Source organism: Leopardus geoffroyi, chromosome A2, assembly GCF_018350155.1.
Source record: "Leopardus geoffroyi isolate Oge1 chromosome A2, O.geoffroyi_Oge1_pat1.0, whole genome shotgun sequence".
Classification (NCBI taxonomy): domain Eukaryota; kingdom Metazoa; phylum Chordata; class Mammalia; order Carnivora; family Felidae; genus Leopardus; species Leopardus geoffroyi.
Window position 1 is genome coordinate 30,824,806 of NC_059331.1, and position 18,423 is coordinate 30,843,228.

An 18,423-nucleotide genomic window follows, 5' to 3' on the forward strand; every position below is an offset into this window, starting at 1 on the left:
GCGACTTAATGTACTCAGATGGTGGGAGGCAGGATGAGTTATAGAGAGGAAGAGAGAAAGAAGGGAAGCCAGCATGGATGCTATTGTAGCAGGTCAAGAGACAGATGAAATGGCTGAGAAGACTGGGTAGCAGAGCACGGGGGGCGGGGGGGGGGGGTGTTAAGGAGATTCTGAACTTCAACATGCAACTGCCATCTTGGCTACATCCATCCCTCCAGCTCAGAATCCTTCTACCATGTGGGAAGAGAGGATCCTGATATGTAAATATAATATCCACTTGATTGGCCGCTTTAATGGAATCTGTGGTCTTGGAAGGGGAAGCTAGCCTAAGTGATCACATCATCCTTACCCTCAGGCAAGTAAGGAGTCATTATCTTCATTTTATAGATGAAACCGTTGAAATTGCAAGCGACTGTACCACCTCTTTAATTTGTAAGTAAAGGCAATTAGTTGAATTTGTTTCTCAATCTGACATTTGTGAAACTTTGCTGGGTATCACATCTGTTTCCTTCCTCTATCCATACAATCTCTAGCTTTCTCCTCAGTTTCATTTTTCCTTTGTTTATTTTCTCCTCAGTTGACTGCATTTTCAAGATTTCCAGACTGTTCTCAAAAACTTTTTATGCGTTAAGCCAAAATTGCAAATATTTATAAACAACAAAGAGGAGAGAACTCTCTGGTAGTCTTACATAGAAAAAACATTTCTGGACTGTTTTCTGGCTTCACATAAACAAAAATAGACCATCTGGCACCACCAAGTGGCCACTATGAAAATTGCATATGGAAAAGAGTAAAACTGGGTTTTGCTTTCTGTCCACCTGAGACTCTGGTAAAAAAGCAGATCATAGGGGCGCCTGGGTGGCGCAGTCGGTTAAGCGTCCGACTTCAGCTCAGGTCACGATCTCGCGGTCCGTGAGTTCGAGCCCCGCATCAGGCTCTGGGGTGAGTTCGAGCCCCGCATCAGGCTCTGGGCTGACGGCTCAGAGCCTGGAGCCTGTTTCTGATTCTGTGTCTCCCTCTCTCTCTGCCCCTCCCCCGTTCATGCTCTGTCTCTCTCTGTCCCAAAAATAAATAAACGTTGAAAAAAAAAAAAAAAAAGAAAAAAGAAAAAAAAAAGCAGATCATAATTTGAGTGCATCCATCCTGGAGTGATGTTATTATTACATAAGTTTCCTGAACGCTGGGATCCTCTCGTGTATAGAGGAGAGCAAGCACTCTTTATATGATGAGGGAAAGGATCATTGCTTTAGATGTCTTTGATTTGCTGTATTCTTATCCCCATATATACCGAATCCCAGACAGTTTCCATGACTTATCTAAGGTCCTACAGCTAGCAAGCAAGAAAACTGGGATTTGATCACTTCTCTGTGGCTCTTTGTCCAGTGTTCTGACACCTATGATATAGTAAAATTACTGTTATATATAGACAATAGTGGCAAGAACAAATTGTGCACTTTCAAGCATAAAATCAGCCTATGCAATGATGATGGATACAATCTAAATTGCCATTGAGGACTCCTCTGGCCTTGATTCCTGCACCATTTACTGGCATTCTCCAGCCATTACTAACCTCTACATGATAAGAGCTCACAAAATATATTTGGAATGAATTTATGAATAAGTTTCTTTTCCATTCATAGTAGATGAAGTGAAAACAAACCCTGCCTCAAGCCATTTTATCTAAATGGTGACAGTTCACACCTGAGAAGCATTCAGGTGATCATGTACCCAAAATAGTATTTAACTCCCTTCCCATTGGGTTTGTCTCATAGGCAATTCCTTGATGCAGGAGAACTATGGAAATATGACAATTATGTTTGATTTAAGCAATCAGCCATAGGCTTTCTATATCAGCTTACTGTGTCAAATTGTCAAGTTGTTGCATGATACCAATCGATACTGCAGAAAATGTCTGAACAGTTATAGATGTGTGGGAACAACTATTCAGAACCCTGGGATTATCTCAGTAGCTTAACTTTTGAGAAATCCTTTCCAGTAATTGGCAGGAGATACAGTGATGGGACCTTAGCCGTGAAAATTTAATACTTCCTCTCAAACTTGGCCAAATCCTAACATTGACCACCAATGGGTATTACATCATCATTTCTTTTAACCTGACAGCCTTTATCCTCATTAAAGAAAATCGTGCTGAACTTACACCTACAATTCTTTCTTCTATGCCTATGTCTGTTTAGAATTCCCCACTTTTATTGTATCAGAAGACATGGCGGCATAGTAGAAATGATTGGCGTATTGGAACCAAAGTGTTCTGGATTTGAATCCTGGTATTACCCCTGAATGAATTTGTGGCCTTGGGCAAAACCTCAACCTCCCTGACCTTCAGTTTCATCAACTACAAATTAGGAGTACTCATATCTAATTTTCAGAGACACTGAAAAATTAGAGATAAAGTACAGCATCTGATGTATACACACACATACATATGGAGACACACACTAAGTGTTAAATAAATGGGAGCAATCCACATCATTATCACTATTGTTATCATTAATATAATCACCAAAAACAGCTGTTTACAAATCTACTTGTTCTAAGTTGGCCTGGGTATGTAGGGTCATTAGGAGGAATGTGGTTCTCTGGGTGCGGATACTGTACACCAGGTAAAAGATCAAATGAGGGTATTGCGCCTCTCTGCACTATCACGTAACAGGAACTAACTGGTTTCTGTTCATGATCCTTTGGACCACTCTTCTGTAATGTGCAGTTTTCTCACAATGTGCAAGTGTAAACAGTGTTACTAGTGAAAATCTGCACGAATGCTTGCTGCTATCAAAAATATCCATTGTAGGGGCGCCTGGGTGGCGCAGTCGGTTAAGCGTCCGACTTCAGCCAGGTCACGATCTCGCGGTCCGGGAGTTCGAGCCCCGCATCAGGCTCTGGGCTGATGGCTCAGAGCCTGGAGCCTGTTTCCGATTCTGTGTCTCCCTCTCTCTCTGCCCCTCCCCCGTTCATGCTCTGTCTCTCTCTGTCCCAAAAATAAATAAACGTTGAAAAAAAATAAAAAAAAAATATCCATTGTAATTGTACCTTTATGATCTATTTTTTTAGCTCAAGTACTGATGCATTCAGAAGAGCTTTCACTTGGGGTAGTTCAAATCAACTAAGTTCATAATCGTGACAGCATTTATGTACTTTTGTAAATTGGTCATATGTTTACTGGTAAGAGGTATTAATTCAGTCCTCACTGCTTATCAAGTGTATGTGTTCTCAGATCCTTTGTGATAACTCCAAGGTCTTCTAGGTGTCCACTGTCCCGGGAAGGCACCCCCTGATCTGTTCTCCCCCTCTCAATTTATGGTCAAAACTGCTCTGGATTAGAGGTATGAAAATGGCTTACCAAAGTTCATGTGGATAGTCCATTTCAGAGCCAGAAATTAGACCCAAGGGCTGGAGCCTTTCTGTCAGATGCTGGTTGTGCCAGAGTGAAGTTTCCTAAACTCCAATCACTCTTGTACAGCACCTTCAAAATTCTGTCCGTATCTTTTTTTTTTTTTTTTACTTTTTTTAACGTTTATTTTTGAGACAGAGATAGAGCATGAATGGGGGAGGGTCAGAGAGAGGGAGACACAGAATCTGAAACAGGCTCCAGGCTCTGAGCGGTCAGCACAGAGCCCAACGCGGGGCTCGAACTCACGGACCGCGAGATCATGACCTGAGCCGAAGTCGGACGCTTAACCGACTGAGCCACCCAGGCGCCCCCTGTCCGTATCTTTTTATCACTATTAATACTATTCACTTAATACTTTTGTATCAAATTTAAATTTTCTCATTTCTTAAAACTTGGCCTTGTCCTGAGAAATAATATCCACACAATCACTGGTTTTAGATGCTAGGTTTTCCCTTAATCCCTATTAAATTAATATACAACTGTTGAAATTTCTTTATAAAAATGAATTTATGTACCATCTAGAATCATCCCAGACACCACCAGTGGTATACGGACCACCTAGTACACAAATGCCCTACTGTCTCCCCGGCCCAGGAATTTCATTGTTTCTCTTTCTTTCCAATGATTTTCTTTTCCCTCTTGCATGTTTCAGTCAGTGCTCAGGATAATCATTAAAGATGGAGCTTTAAAGTATTAGGAATTGAGGCACCTGCCCTGATGCCCCCCCACAAATGTGCTTTAATATATATCTGAAAAAAACATCTGTCTCTAATATGAATGTGCACAGCATGTCTAGGTTTGGGTTCTTTAAATACATTTGCTATTTATTCTTTCTGTTCCCAGAGATTGTGAAGGAAGGAATCTGGTCTGCTACAGTAAATAGAGCATGAAAATCAGGTCTGGCTTGAATTTTATCCTAGACATTAACCCTATCTCAGCTTTTGTAGGCTTATTCTTACTGGCTAAGGTATGGTTCATGATTAATCCTTTTCCCCTTCTGAGAAGCCCTTAACCATACAGAGAAGATTGATATGCATCATGTTTTAAAACACTAAATGGGGTCATCCACATAAGTATTCACTGGATACATTTCTCTCTGTGTTGTCTTACTAGGGGCTGTATGTAAGTGAAGCATGGGGGCTGGCTCATTCACCGGTTTTTTTTAATGTTTATTTATTTATTTTGAGAAAGAGAGAGCGAGCACACACACAAGTAGAGTAGGGGCAGAGAGAGGGGGAGAGAGAGAATCCCAAGCAGGTTCTGTATTGACAGCGCAGAGCCCATCACAGGGCTCGGTCTCACAAACCGTGAGATCGTGACCTGAACAGAAATCAAGAGCGGGAAGCTTAACCTTAACCGACTGAGCCACCCAGGTGCCCCTCTAGTTTTTTACTATTAGCTCCTTACCCTACCTGAGTCTCAATTTCATCATCTTAAAGTGGGGACGATACCAGTAACTACCTCATAGGGTTACTATGAAGGATAAATAAGATCTTATGGATAAACATCGTAGCCTGATGCTTGACACTTACCAGGACCTTGGCAAATTTAGTTATTAGAATAGTCAAGGCTGGTTTGCACATTTAGGAATTTGGAGTTTTACAACCCATGTTATACATAAGTGGGATGCTTAAGAGATGCCATTTTAGAGGGCATGAAATGACTGGTGAATTCTCGTTAAAAAGGGGAAAATACAGATTACTGCCTAGTGACTCTTTATGCTCCAATTAAATTCCTAAGTCTTTCATCTTAGGAAATCATCTCCATCACAATAAGGAAATAACAGGATTGCTATTTCCTCACAGGGATAATACCACTGTTGGGCCTGCCAAACACTAGGCCCTAGATCAAAAGTGGCCCACAGCCTTCTAAGAAAAGGCCACTTTTTTCTTTTAGCAGATCTTGGGGGGAGAGAACCATGCCAAAAAAAAGCACAGGGTTCCACTAGACATTAAGCCAGTCGGTAAGGCAAATGCCACATGTCAGAAAAAAAGAAGAGGGAGGTGGAAGAAGAGGAGGAGGGGGAGAGGGGAAGGTGGAGGGGGAAAGGGGAGGGAGGAGGCGGAGAGGGGAGGGAGGAGGGGGAAAGGGGAGGGAGGAGGGGGAGAGGGGAGGGAGGAGGGGGAGAGGGGAGGGAGGAGGGGGAGAGGGGAAGGGAGAGGGGGCAGGGGAGGAGGAGGATGTGGAGGATGAGGAAGGGAAGGGAAAATTCAACCCTTATGCACAGATTTTTTTTTTTAACACCAAGACCACTTAAAATATAAACTGGCTGATTAACTGGAGCATTTGGATCTGTTTCTCTTATTTTAACAAGATGAACAAAGGAGGCTCACCCTGCTCTTTTTAATCCTAATTCATGTGGTCCCTACTTGGGAAGCAATGGTTCTACCATTTAAAACAACAACCAAAACGTGTGTAAGATGAACTGACACAAATCAAAGAGTCATAACTTGGAACTTAGTCTAGATCACTGGAAAACAGAAAAATAAAAATGAGGAACTTCATCTAACAGAGGGTATATGAGATTTATAGTCATTAAATAGGGTTACTTCAGAGCTCTCAAAGATGTTTCAAATGAATCTTTCGGATTCAGGTTTTGTTGGCACTGTAGCTACAGGAACTACAATGTGATAACGTAGTATTCCTTTTTCCACCTTTGGCTCCCCCCAAATTAACTTGTTAATAAGATGCTTTATAGGAAATGATGTTGAATTGATGGGCAGGCCACCTAGGATCTAGTCTCAACTCTGCTACTAAGTATAGCGACCTTGAACTAGCTTCCTCCTGGGGCTCATGTCCCTTATTTCTAAAACAGGGAGGGTGGGCTCCATTATGGCTAAGCATCCTACAGTGGCATCACCCAGAATGGCAGTGTGTTGGCAACTGAGAAAGTATTTTAATGTGAGCAAGTCATTTGATTAAACTAGAAAACAAACAAAGAGGGAATACATCAGTTTTCTAAATAACGTCTTTTGTAACATTTTCATGTGAAAGAAATACCACATTAAAAAAGGTTTTAAACCTCTGATCCTTTTCTTAAGAGTCACACAATTTAAACAAATATTGTTCAAAACTCAAAGTTTTTATATGCTACCCTCTAGTGGAGACTAGAACCTACTCTATTAGTTCTGTCTGAAAGTGCATTCAGATCTTTTGTTCGTAAGATAGAAGAGGAGTTTTGCTTACTGCAATCATTTTTAGTCCTTCTCAAAGTATAATCTAATGACCTGGAATTAAGTGGTTAAACACACAGTTTCCTAGAGCCCATGAGAATGAGGCCTAGGAATCTACATGATTTGAGCCCACTGGAATTTGAAAACCAATGATCTAGCTTCTTGAGAGGCGTGGTATAACTGTAGGCATTATCATAAATCTAGTGTCTAGCGAGGGTGCAAATCTCTACATCTTGAGGGGACATATATATTAAAATTCTCTTTTCTTTGTTCCAGGGTTTAAAATAAGTAGAAAGTAAATACTCCATCGGTTTCATATAGATTTAAGAATAAGGATCATGGGGGCACCTCAGTCAGTTGGGTGTCCGACTTTGGCACAGGTCATGATCTCACCGTGTGCTGACAGCTCAGAGCCTGGAGCATGCTTCAGGTTGTGTGGCTTCCTCTCTCTGCTCCTCTCCCGCTAGAGTGGCAAAGAAGGGACGGGACAGGACGGGACGGAAAGGAAAGGAAAGGAAAGGAAAGGAAAGGAAAGGAAAGGAAAGGAAAGGAAAGGAAAGGAAAGGAATAAGGATCATGTTCCTTAGCACAGTACACAAGGCTCTTTACAGTCCAGACCCTACTTTCCCAGCCACCAGGCCCTGGTACTTCCATTAGTTTCTTTGTCTCTGCCCCATATTGACACCACTGCCACCACTAAATTCCATATGGAACTCTTTAATAATCTATGAAATTGATTCTACATTTTTTTAAAGGTTATTTATTTTGAGAGAGACAGCACATGAGCAGGGAGGCTCCATGCTGTCAGCACAGAACCCAATGCGGGGCTCAAACCCATGAAACTGTGAGAGCATGACCTGAGCCAAGATCAAGAGTCAGGCACTTAACCAACTGAGCCACCCAGGCTCCCTGACTTTACATTTTTAAACATGCTATTCACTCTGCATGGAATATGCTTTCTCCCAACTTAAATTTAATAATCGTATCATTTTTGGTTATCATTAATAGAATTGAAAGGAGAGTGCTCCTTGAAGTCAATATCAATGGCAGGAGCATCAAGAATTGTCCTGTAGGCTGTATTTAGACTCTCCCATCTTCATACGCTGCTTTTCCCAAGTACGTGTGGGGTTTATTGCTATGCAAAGACAGCCTACAGAAACGGTGCCAATGGCCATTCCCCCTTCCAATCATCTGGCTGACCCTAAAGCCCCTTTCTTCTTTACTGAGTTTAGAAATACCTGTGAAGTAGACCCAGGACAAATATAAACAAAGATTGAAATGTCAACTTTATTTCTGACAAAAGCTTGGTTGAAGACTAGATCTCTGGAGACCAATGAAGGGAAGGTTTGGGACTATCGAACAAGCACACTAACCAAGAACTTCTGGCCTGCATTGTTTTGGGGTCAACAATGGAAGAAAAGGAATCACATTCTGGTTGTAGATTAGCTCTCCCCAATTTAAAAAATGAACAAGAGTTTCCTCTAAGAAACCCCAGCTCTGTAGATACTCTGGAGTTGCCCCTCTGTGACACTGTTAGAAGAGAGAAGCAGACTTTTTAAGCTCTAAAATATATTTTTCATTATCTATTCAAGGATTCTTGACTGAACTTAACAGAGTTCAGTACGTTCTGCTCTGAGCCAGTTGGCCTGGGCCAATCTGGTTGTTTCTAGTAAAGATGCTGTTTTGTACGTTACGGGAGATAGTTACATGTGATAGTAAAGACTTCAAGTATTAATGTGATAGTGAGAGGCTATTTCCTTAATGCAGTTTTACTGAGATAATTGTAGATTCACATGTGACTGTAAGAAATAATACTGAGCAATCTTGTATACTTTGCCTAGTTCCACCCAATGGAGGAAGTCTGCAAAACTATAAGTAACACCTCGGTCAGGATATTGACATTGATACAATCCACTGATCTTATTCAGATTTCTCCAGTTATACTTGTACCCATTTGTATGTGCTTATAAATGTATATATGTGTGTACTAAGTTCGTTACAATTTTATCACCTATGTAGATCCTCTTTGTCAAAGTATACTCATCTGTGTCTACCATCAATCGAGATACTAAACACTTCCAACATCACAAATACGCATCATGTTTCCTTTTTAAAACCACATTCACCTCTCTCTTTTCCCCTAGATGCTCCCTCTACCCCTAAACCCTGTCAACTACTAATTGATTCTCCATTTCTAAAATTTTGTATTAAGAGATCTTTATATGCTAAATACTAGTCTTTTGTTATATGTGGTTTGCAAATATTTTCTCCCAATGTGTAGCTTGGCTTGTCTTTTCATTCTCTTCATATGGGCTTTTTCACAGAGCACAGGTTTTTAATTTTGACGAGGTCAAATCTACTGATTTTTCCTTTTACCAATCATGCTTTTTGGTGTTAAAGTCTATAAAATCTAGACCCTGAAGATTTTCTCATATTTTTTTCTAAAAGTTTCATAGTTTTATGTACTATATTTCGGCCCGTGATCCATTTTGAGTTATGTTTTTTATAAGGCATATTAATCTGAAGTTCCTTTCGAAAAAAAATTTTTTTAGTATATTTATTTTATTTTGAGAGAGAGAGAGAAAGAGAGCATGCATGTGAGAACTGGGGGCGGGGGGGGGGGGGGAGAGAATCCCATGCAGGTTCCACACTGTCAGCTCAGAGCCCGATGCAGGGCTTGAATCCATGAACCATGAGATCATGACCCAAGCAGAAATCAAGAGTCAGACGCTTAAGTGACTGAGCCATCCAGGCACCCCAAAATTTATTTTTAGACTATGGATATCCAATTGTTCTGGTGCCATTTGTTGAAAAAGCTGTCTCTTTTCCACTGAATTGTTTTTTTCATCTTCATCAATAATTAGCTGGGTGTTTGATTTTGTATTTGGACTCTCCACTCTGTTCCATTGACCTATGCCTCTATCCCTCTGCCAACACAACACTGTTCCGATTACTGTAGCTATACAGTAATTCTTAATACTGAGAAGAGTAATGTCTCCCACCTCTTTTTTTTTTGGTCTAATTGCTTTAAGTATTCTAGGGACCATGCTTTAAGTATTCTAGGGACCATGTATATAAATATTACAATCAACTTGTCTGTGTCTACAAAAACCTTGCTGGAATTTTGACAGAATTGTATCTATAAGTCTGTAGGTCAACATGGGAAAAACTGACATCTTCACTATGTTCAGTTTTCTAATTCATAAATAGGGTATGTCTTTCCATTTAAGTCTTCTTTCATTCCTTTCATTAGCATTCTGTAATTTTCAGCATATAGATCCCATACATGGTTGTGTTAAGTGTATATCTAAGTATTTAATTTTATTTGGAGTGACTGCAATGTTATTGTGCTTTAAATTTAAATTTCCCCATGTTAATTGTTAATATATATAAATGTGATTGATTTGTACATGTTGATCTTATAACCTGAAAGCGTGCTAAACTCACTTATCAATTCTAGAAGTATTTTGTAGGTTTTTGGGAGTTTTTATTTAAACAATCCTGTCATCTGCAATAGAGATTGTTTTATTTCTTCCTTTCCTGATCTTTAGGCATTTTACTTCTTTACCCTGGTAGCTAGACTTTCCAATATTACATTCAATAGGAGTGGTGAGCATAGACATTTGCTTTATTCCTGATATTAGGGGGAAAGCATTTGGTATTTCACCAATAAACACGATGTTAGCTGTGGATTTTTTTTTGCAGATGCTCTTTATCAACTTAATTCCCTTCTACTCCTAAATGCTGAGAGTGTTTCTTATGAATCGGTGTTGGATTTTGTCAAATGCTTTTTCTATGTCAGTTGCTATGATCATACAATTCCTTTAACTTGTTAATATGGTGATATATGGGTTGGCTTGGGTTTTTTCTTTTGTTTTTGTTTTTTGTTGTTGTTTTGTTTTTTTGCTATTGTTTCACAAATTCCTGATGTTCTGTTCACGTTTCTCAGTCTATTTTCTCTCTTATTTAGACCAGCTCAATTCTAGGGTGCCTTGGTGGCTCAGTCAGTTAAACGTCTGACTTCAGCTCAGGTCAGGATCTCACAGTTTGTGAGTTTGAGCCCCATGTCGGGCTCTGCGCTGACAGCTCAGAGCCTGGAGCCTGCTTCACATTCTGTGTCTCCCTCTCTCTCTGCCCCTCCCCTGCTCATGCTCTGCTCTCTCAAAAATAAATAAACATTAAAAAAAAAAACCTTAGATTGGCTAAATTCTACTTTTGTGTCCTCAGGTTTACTAGTTCTATCCTCTGCCAACTTTATTCTTGAGCCCGTCCAGTGACTGATTTATTAGCGTTGTTGTATTTTTGAGATCTCTAGTTTCCGCTTTTAAAAAATAATCAATTTGATTACTCTGCTGAAGTTTGCTATTTTTTTCACTTCTTTCAAGTAAATTTATAATTGATTACTGAAGCATTTTTATGATGGCTGCTTTGAAACCCTTGTGAGATAATTCTAACATCTGATTTATGTTTGTGGATGTTGGCATCTGTGGACTGCCTTCTCTCCAAGTTGTGATTTTTCTTTGCGTATGATGGGTGATTTCACAATGTATTGTGGACACTTTATTTATTATATTAAGAGACTCTACATCTTATTTAAATCTTTCATTTTAAATACCTGTTCGGGTTTAATTTATAGGTCTTGGCCTACTTTTGTGGGCTGTGGTTTCATGGTAGTTTAATTTTCACAGCCTTTGTGGTGTTACTTTTGGTCTGCTTGGTTTGTATGATCCTCCTCAAACTCCCACTAACTCCTGCTGGTGCTGCCTAAGGCCTCAGGTGGCTCAGGGAAGGCTGAAGAGTCTCAGACTCGGCAGAAAAGGGCTGCTTATTTTTGGTGGGGTTCCCAGGGGACCCTCCTTGCCGGTGGACTTGGGTTTGCCTGATGTTGCCAGCAGAACTCTTTTTCTATCTGGGGGGAGAATGAGTCTACAAGGCTGCCTTATTTTGTTAGGTCAGGGGTTGGTCAATGATGAGTCCTAGTCATCTGCCCCTTTTGGGTGAAAGCCTGCCACTATTTTGTGCCTTAACTCCTGGGGAAACCATCTCACTTTCCTCTTACAACCTTTTAGCCTTCTCCTTTGTTGCCCCCTGCCTCATGTCCAGAGTTAATATTTGTGCCTAGTGAGGAAGAGCAAGAAGGAACTCACCTACACCATCTTGTCCTGACCAGAAGTCAATCAATCTCTTTTCATTTCATTTATTTTTTAAATATTTATTTATGAGAGAGAGAGAGAGAGAAAGAGAGAGCACTGGTGAGCATGAGTGGGAGAGGAGCATAGAGAGAGGGAAATGCAGAATCCAAAGTAGACTCTAGACTCTGAGCTGTGAGAGAGCCTGATGCGGGCTCAAACCCAGGAACTGCAAGATCATGACATGAGCTGAAGTTGGATGCTTACACGACTGAGCCACCCAGGTGCCCCAACGTCTTTTCCTTTTAAAGAGATTCCTGTTTAAACAAGTAATTCCAAAAATTTTTTTTTTTGTTTCTGTGAGTCAGTTGCTACCTGCCATAGAGAAGACACAACATTGGCCTTACTGGTTTGGGCTTACTTTTCCCTTCAACAGTCTCTCTTTTTCTGTCTCCGTCATCAGTTCCCCTCATCCCTCCAGCCCCCGCCCCCCCCTTCCCCCCCGGATCTCCTCCCATCTGCTGAGGGATAATTTTGGAGTGACTTTCAAACAAATGAAAAACCAATGGCAGGGAATGAAGACAAAAAATGGAATGGCCTTCGTGTTAGGTTAAACACAAAGGGAGCTGTAAAACAGAGGTGACAGCATCAGTGGTTTTCGAGTGCTATTAAATTAATACTGTGGTTTAAAATAAGAAGAGATTTGATGTTAATTCAATTAATTTAATGACTGATGGGGCTTCTATGTTTCAACATTCTTAGAGGTTATTTGTATTTAATACAGATCAAAGTGAAACAAAACAGATTAGCCTTAAAGGCATAATTTCAGAGAGCTATGTGAGGAAGTTATTTCAAAGCAGCAAATTGTGAAGTGTGGTTGAGGGTAATTCAGTACACTCATTTTGGAGGAAGTTGTATTTTCTTTAAAGAACAGATTCTAGGGGTGCCTGGGTGGCTCAGTCAGTTAAGCATCCGACTTCAGCTCACCTCATGATCTCGTGGTTCATGGGTTTGAGCCCCACATTGGGCTCTGTGCTGACGGCTCAGAGCCTGGAACCTGTTTCACATTCTGTGTCTCCCTCTCTCTCTGCCCCTCCCCTGCTCATACTCTGTCTCTGTCTCTCTCTCTCTGTCTGTCTCTCTCTCAAAAATAAATAAACAAATTTTTAAAAAAGAACGGATTCTAAAATTATCACTGCTTTGTTTTTAATCACAATATTTCATTTACTTTGAACTTTAAAAAATTAAAGTGGAATGAAGATATTTAGGCTGGATCAAAACCAAGAATGAGCAGTACTGTTTTAAAGAATAACATGACACAAACTCCAGCTTACTATGGGGATGACCGTTAATTAGGCTGTAAGGTACAGGCTCTTGTACGTGGAGTAGGAACTGTGGTACTGGTTTCCAGCTCTCTTTGCAAATGCGACCTCCACGTGTGTCTTTGCGGACATTCACATTTAACGCTCTGACGCTATTCCTTCAAAACCCACCTTTGCTCCCCCTTGACAGGGGAAGTGTGACAGGTGTCATGCACCTGTTCTACCATTGTCAAGCAACTGTTTAATGTTTAAAAGACTTATGAGATAGAAGAAGGTTATGAGATGGACTTAGGTCCTTGATTATCTTATTTATCTCTTTATATCCCTGTTGAGCTAAGGAAATTCAGGTTAATTAGGCTGGGGTCATGTGTGAGATGGGGCAAATGTCTGACCTACTGCACTCCTTCTCTCCCTTTGTATTTTATCTCCTCACTCTTCACAGTTTTCTTTTTTGAGTTTTTTTAAAAATATATAAAACACAGGGGCGCCTGGGTGGCTCAGTCAGTTGAGCGTCCCACTTCAGCTCAGGTCATGATCTCGTGATCCGTGAGTTCGAGCCCCGCGTCGGGCTCTGTGCTGACAGCTCAGAGCCTGGAGTCTGTTTCAGATTCTATGTTCCCTCTCTCTCTGCCCCTCCCCCGTTCATGCTCTGTCTCTGTCTCAAAAATAAATAAACATTAAAAAAAATTTTTAAATAAAAAAAAAATATATAAAACACATTACATCCATAACATGCAAAACAATCAATATTGACAAGAGAAGAATTTATTTATGAAAATAAAAATGTTCATTAGTGCTTTTTTCCTGTATTCACAGCACTCATCCATCTGAGCAGAACAGTCACCTCCACAGTCGACACTCCGACAGAAAAAGCAAATGTTTTCCCTCACCATCTAGAAAATGTTAAAGGCAGTTTTCCCTGCATTCATGAAAGGAGACACAGATTTTCTTGTGGCTTCTGATTTGTGCTCTGGATATATGGTCTTCTGAAGTCTAGAAGGAAATAAAAGAGGAGACGAATCTTTTGTGTGGAGGTTATAAAGACAGTGTGGAGGTGTGTCTGCAGGTGGAGAAATAAATGACATGACTGACAAATACGAGTGACCTCACCTTGGGATACTTGTCCAAGAAGGCACTGTCCCATAACCCATGACATGCCCGGTGAGTGAAACAACGGAAAGAACAATGCAACAAACATTGTCTATGATCCACAATGCCTTGGAGTCACTGCCAGTTACCCACACAGCCTTTGCCCGTTGGGACTCCAGTCTGTACCAGGAGGAAACCCTATTCAACTCATACGAGCACATCACGAACTAACTGCCCTGTGGTGACAACATTCCACTATGCTGTAATATTCTATACTGCTCCCATCCAATTATGCCCATGCATGCACCTCTCAACAATGCCACGGGACTTCTGATAGACCAAGTTTCTAAAACAGGACAGTGATGAGTATGGCCCCTATTTATCTCAGCGGTGGTTCAGTATGAAGATTTTTTTTTTAATGTAGGCTTTTCACAGGCTGCAAGGAGGTACCAACTATCAGGATCCACGTTCACTCTTACAGGAGAGACACAGAAATAATGGTGGCCTCCAAGATTACTTGTGCTTTACCAGAGGCTGGGGTTGGAAAAGGAAAGAGGGATGGCAACCGGAGGAGTAAAGGACCCCAGAGTATGGACCTCCAGGTTCTCTCCTAACACTGTCTCTGAGTGATCGGACTTTGTCCCACAGCTATTTGCTGCTCTCCAAGGTCATAGATTCCTCATATTGTTCAGTCATTGGGTAACCTTGCATTTCAGGGAAGCCTGGACTCATTACCAACCCCAGAATGAGTCTAACTTGATCTTTGCCATTTGTGGTAAATCTATTTCCCTTCCTGATCATTGGTTTGAGTGTGGGCATATGACATATTTTTAATCAATGATATATGATATATATTTTAATCAATGATATATATACTTTGATATATCAAAATATATGATCTATATTTTGATATATATATATCAAAATATATGATATATATTTTTAATCAATGATATATGATATATATTTTAATCAATGATATATATACACCCCTAGGACTTCTGGAAATTCTTCCTGTCAAAAATAGAGGCCTAAGGAAGAAAGAAATTTTATTATCCCCTTTCCTACATCTTGATATATATTAAGGTTGACATGCCTGGAACTGCCACAGTAATCTTATAACCATGAGGAGAAGCTAAGAGATTTCATGAGGAATTTGAACTGGAACAAAAATGAGGGTTAGCCACTCAGTTAACCAACTCTGAAAAGGCTCTATTTGTAGCTTCTGGATAGATCAGAAAATAATTCTTTCCTATTGGTTAAGCCAATTATAGTTGAATTTTCTGTTACCTCAGCCAAAAAGCATACCAAATGAATAAATAATCTGATGGAAAAAGAAATATTTTGCATCATTTCATGAACTCCTTGTGGATTCATGATCAGCTAAGAATCATATAACTTTCTTTCTGGTAATGGGTTATACTACATCCCCTTCCAGATGTTTCTGAGAGTGCATACACTATACTCTTTGCAAGAATCTTTCTATAATTATTAAGTAAAATTTCTTTCAACATGGTCAATATGCAGAATAAAACTGAGGAAAGGGCACCCGTAATTAGAACCCTTAATTAGAATGAACTCATAAAATATTATTTAAGAAAATAAAAGATATGTGAATATATATGCAAGTTTAAAACCACAAGAAGAAACTACTCATTTTGAGAGTTTGCAAAGCAAATTCAGATCAGAGAGGTGGGAAGGATGTTAGGTTAAAATATATTTGAGTATTATAAGAAGCAGATACAGGTTCTAATAGCTGGATTTGGGTGTTTGGATGCCAGTGCAGAGAAGGCAGTCTAGGACAGAGGACCTATTCATTCATGGAACTAGAGTTGAGATACCTACAATAAGCCATGAGTCACAGGGAAGACACCACCTCTGCCAGGTGGGGAAAGCAGCAAAGAAGCTTCTTGTATATCTAGGGTTGAGATAGAAAAAAGTAACTTCCTCAAATGCAAGCCCCCCATCATGTGAATGAGCAGGTCCAAATTCACACCAACAGTAGGCAGCAAAAGCTCCTAATGGAGAAATCAACATAAAAATTGACCCAGAGCAATCCTTATCAAAGTAACACCTGCATTCTTCATGGAGCTAGAACAAACAATCCTAAAATTTGTATGGAACCAGAATAGATCCTGAATAGAAAAAGCAGTCTTGAAAAAGAAAACCAAAGCTGGACGCATCACAATCCCAGACTGCAAGCTGCTTTACAAAGCTGTAATCATCAAGACAGTATGATACTGGCACAAAAAAACAGACACTCAGATCAATGGAACAGAACAGAGAATCCAGAAATGGACCCACAAACATGGCCAACTAATCTTTGACAAAGCAGGAAAGAATATCAAATGGAATAAAAGACAGTCTCTTCGGCAAATGATGCTGGGAAACTGGACAGCGACATGCAGAAAAATGAACGTGGGACACTTTCTTACACCATACACAAAAATAAACTCAAAATGGATGAAAGACCTAAACATTAAGACAGGAAGCCATCAAGATCCTCGAGGAGAGCAGGCAAAAACCTCTTTGACTTCAGCCTCAGCAACTTCTTACTCAATGTGTCTCCATAGGCAAGAGAAACAAAAGCAAAAATGAACTATTGGGACCTCATCAAAATAAAAAGCTTCTGCACAGTGAAGGAAACAATCAGCAAAACTAAAAGGCAACCAATGGAATGGGTTGCAAATGACATATCAGATAAAGGGGTTAGTATCCAAAATCTATGAAGAACTTATCAAACTCAACACCCAAAAGCAAATAATCCAGTGAAGAAATGGGCAGAAGACATGAAAAGACACTTCTCCAAAGAAGACATCCAGATGTCCAACTGACACATGAAAAAGTACTCAACATCACTCATCAGGGAAATACAAATCAAAACCACAATGAGATACCACCTCACACCTGTCAGAACGGCTAACATTAACAACTCAGGCAACAACAGATGTTGGTGAGGATGCGGAGAAAGAGGATCTCTTCTGCATTGTTGGTGGGAATGCAAGCTGGTGCAGCCACTGGAAAACAGAATGGAGGTTACTCAAAAAATTAAAAATAGAACTACCCTACAACCCAGCAACTGCATGACTAGATATTTACCCAAGGGATACAGGCGTGCTGTTTCGAAGGGGCACATGCACCCCAATGTTTTAGCAGCACTATTGACAATAGCCAAAGTATAGAAACGGTCCAAATGTCCATGTATGGATGAATGGATAAAGAAGATGTGGTATATATTTACAATGGAGTATTACTGGACCATTAAAAAGAATGAAATCTTGCCATTTGCAACCACGTGGATGGAACTAGAGATTATTATGCTAAGTGAAATTAGTGAGAGAAAGACAAATATATGACTTCACTCGTATGAGGAATTTAAGAAACAAAACAGATGAACATAAGGGAAGGGAAGCAAAAATAATACAAAAACAGGGAGCGGGGACAAAACATAAGAAACTCTTAAATATAGAGAACAAAGGGTTGTTGGAGGGGTTGTGGTGGGGGGCGGGCAGGGAGATGGGCTACATGGGTAAGGGGCATTAAGGAATCCACTCCTGAAATCATTGTTGCACTATATGCTAACTTGGATGCAAATTTAAAAATTAATTAATTAATTTTAAGAAATGGACCCAGAAAGAGTGAAACCATGAACTCTCAGAAAAGGCAAAGCCAATATCCCCCAACAGGGTTATTTTCATAGCTCAGGGAACCCGGAATGCCATGGAAATCAGTCTCAGCTGAAGATGAGCTCTCAGTTGAAGATTCAAACCACAGGAGGGAGTGAATTACTGGGATGGAGTGTTAGATGGTATAACAAAAAGAAGAATTTACACATTAAGAACAAGAAATAGAAAATCATCTGAAAGGGACTTTAAAAAGATTATTTTTAAATTTTTTTTTAATGTTTATTTATTTTTGAGACAGAGAGAGACAGAGCACGAACAGGGGAGGGTCAGACAGAGGGAGACACAGAATCTGAAACAGGCTCCACGCTCTGAGCTGTCAGCACAGAGCCTGACGCGGGGCTCAAACTCACGGACCGCGAGATCATGACCTGAGCTGAAGTTGGCCACTCAACTGACTGAGCCACCCAGGCACCCCTAAAATGATTATTTTTAAAATATTTAAATAGGTAAAGAGAAAATAGAAAGGATAAAGCAAGCACAAAACAGTATAAAAAAAGAACAGATATGGAAAATGGAAAAGAATACAATGAAAATCTTAAAATGAAAATCATAACTTACTACAATTTAAAAAAAGCAACTAACTAAACAACAAAACAAATACACAGGAAAAAAATA

The 18,423-nt window shown here is 40.0% G+C and overlaps 1 long non-coding RNA gene across 1 annotated transcript in view; it reads right to left on the reverse strand.

The window, feature by feature from the left end:
- LOC123605813 overlaps window positions 1–18,423 on the reverse strand; it is an 81,483-nt gene that overhangs the window by 35,377 nt on the left and 27,683 nt on the right. The gene's annotated exons all lie outside the window — the stretch shown is intronic.